Genomic DNA, 3,207 nt, shown 5'->3' on the forward strand with positions numbered 1-3,207 from the left:
TGTAAAAGTACATTGTACAATCAAAATGCCTTAGACATCAACTGGAAGAAAGAAACTCTAGGGTTACTAATGCTGATGGGGTCTATGTCGACCAAAAGAGTGGGATTCCCTGTAGGTGGAGTTCCTGGAGGGGGATTCCCTGTATACAGGGAATACCACAGGATTTAGTTCCTGTAGCTTGTCGCTGATATCGCTGAAAGTCACGTGATGCTTGGCGACATCGGTAAAATGTGATGTTTTTCAATCTTTTTTTTATATTTCTTAGAAATTCGAGTATGGTTTGCAAGTTTTATTGAAAAACTCCACCCTGTGGGATTCCCTGTATACAGGGAATCCCCCTCCAGGAACTCCACCTACAGGGAATCCCACTCTTTTAATAATAATAATAAATAATAAAGTGTATTTATATTGCGCCTATCCCTTACAAAAAACAAAAATATTTGGCTCTAAGCGCATTAGCCATTACAACATGTGAAGGACTTGGTACAATCAAGTCTGACAAATACAATAACACAATATACAGTCGGTCTCTTAGGTAAAAGCAGCTTCGACATTTAAACACTGCTACTAAAAGATCCTCTAACAATGCATACTGCTTTCCAATATATGCATTTATGTATAAACATAGTTAAAGAACATCGAGTTAATAGGAATTAAAAAAGGTTCTTATAATAAAACTATCTAGCGAACGACGAAGAAGAAGAAGAATAAAGCTATCAATGTCAATGTATAACAAGTCATTCAACGTAAATGGCCAAAGAACAACAATAACACAATGGTGATAAAACAGTTATACTCAATGGCTAATAACGAGGCAGAGTTAAATAGTATCGACACAAGATTAAAACAAAACATATTCCCGGAGACCCATTAACAATAATAAAGCAGTGGTGATAAAACAGTTTTACTCAATGGCTAATAACGAGGCAGAATTAAATAGTATCAACACAAGATTAAAACAAAACATATTCCTGGAGACGCATTTATACATGTATCAAATAATCAATGTACGAAATACAGCCCTCGCAAGCAACCCGCCCCCAGCCGGCCCACAGCGCGCTACGATGGCAAGTGACCCCTCTCCTCAATGTGGCAAATACTGAACAGTGCACACAACCAATTACTCGCATATACTCGTGTCGCTCACTCGCACACACACACAAACACACGGACAACATCGAATCACTCGCACAGGCTAGGGGTTGAAGTATTGCCGGAAGAGGTGTGTTTTTAGAGAGGACTTGAAGGAAGGGAGAGAGGTAGAAAGGCGGACAGACATGGGCAGAGAGTTCCAAATAGAGGGAGCTGTGTAGGTAAAGGCGCGCTTGCCGAAAGCGTTCTGTTTGACGCGTGGGACAACAAGGTGCCCTGCGTCAGCGGATCTGAGGTTGCGTGTGGGGACGTGTGGCTTTAAGAGCGAAGACAGGTAAGAAGGGGCAGAGTCTTGAAGGCTACGGTAACACAGGGTAGCTATTTTATATGTTATGCGTGCTTTGATTGGTAGCCAGTGAAGGGTCATGAGGAGAGGGGTGACATGGTCGCGCTTGCGCTTTTGGTTGACATAGACCCTATCAGCGTTACTAATATTCTATTCTCTTCCATATTTGATAGGAATTAATGTAACGAATTCTTAGTGTGGCAGTCAGCACGGTAATTCAGCCGAGTCTGTAATTCTTCAGATAGTCAACCGAAACGGTAAATCGTCATATGACGTTGCTCTGTAAATACTGTGTGCGATGACGTAATTCTTGTGAGCCAGACAGACTCTTGTCTGGGAAACAAGATGATTTTGTAAAGGAACTGTATTATAGTAAACATTTGATTCTCGCTTTCAAAACATAGTCAAAGGTGGTTCTCTTGCGTGATCTGAAGCAAGTCAAAACACTACACTTCTGTGGGTGGAATTCCATACCCCAAGTCCTTTCCCACTGTGACAAGGTGTTTAAGTCACTTTGAAGGAGTCTACAATCCTGTATGTCTCTAATTTCCCTGTAGACAATGCAATCATCTGCGAACAACCTGGTTTTAGAAATGAGTTTATCTGGGAGGTCGTTGATGAAGAGGAGAAACAAAAGGGGCCCCATTACTGTTCCTTGTGGCACTCCGCTCACTACTGGGACTTGGTCTGATGTTTCACCATCTACAACTACCTGTTGGGTTCTGCCTGATAAGAATGCTTCAATCCATCTGTGGGTGGTCCCCCTAATGCCGTAATGGTCTAATTTTGCCAGGAGTCGACGGTGTGGGACACGGTCGAACGCTTTAGAAAAGTCTAATATTACCATGTCTGTCTGTTTACCTAAATCTAAGCTAGCGGCCAGTTCATGTGTGAGAGTCAGAAGTTGAGTTTCGCAGCTGCGGCGTGCTCTGAACCCGTGTTGTGCGTCTGTCGTGTATTCTTGAAAGAGAGAGAACAGTGTCAGCAAGAACAGAGATTATGTGCAACTCTTTTAGCTTCTTTGTAAAACCGTCACAAGGAATGAGACTTATTTCACCTTCTTGGAGTTGGACCAGTAAATGATTTAACGCAATACGTATAGGTAATCAGTACACCCCTCCCCACCCCCCCTCCCCCCGCCCCTGATCCTCCCCACCTCCCTCTTCTATTTCTACCCCCCACTAGCTATCACTGAACCCCCGGGCAGTTCTGATAACACCAGCTGCAAATCATCTTCGCAACTCTCTCCAAGTCCAAGTCTGCAGAATCTTCACTTTGATGAAGGCGGCAGTCTGAAGAAAGAAGAAGAGAAGAATCTTGAACTTTAGCGTGTTAAATTTAGCATGAATATCGACTGAATTTACAATGCTGAAGTTCAAAATTACCCAGTAAATACTTTACATTTTAAAAGTAGTTTCTTGTCTGAAAACCACAACCCATAATTATTTCCAACCAAAACAAATTTGCCGCCATCTTGAACTAAAGCCCAACCGCAGACAAAACCGTTCCAGATGAGAACAGAAACTGAATTAGAATACATTATCAGGTTTTCTTTTCATACATATATGTCTGCATTATTATAGCTTACTAAAACTAGTTACATCGCCAAAACTCTGAAACATTCTAGTAAGATACAATTCACAACATCTTTTGGCAGAAATCGGATGTTGAATCTGAGTTCCAAGAAACGAATGCGTACATGTACATTGTATGCTAAACCGAAAGTAGAACCAAAAGTAGGAAGCCCACTGTTCGACCAACCACAGCGT

The sequence above is a fragment of the Littorina saxatilis genome, linkage group LG3, assembly GCF_037325665.1.
Source record: "Littorina saxatilis isolate snail1 linkage group LG3, US_GU_Lsax_2.0, whole genome shotgun sequence".
Lineage (NCBI taxonomy): Eukaryota > Metazoa > Mollusca > Gastropoda > Littorinimorpha > Littorinidae > Littorina > Littorina saxatilis.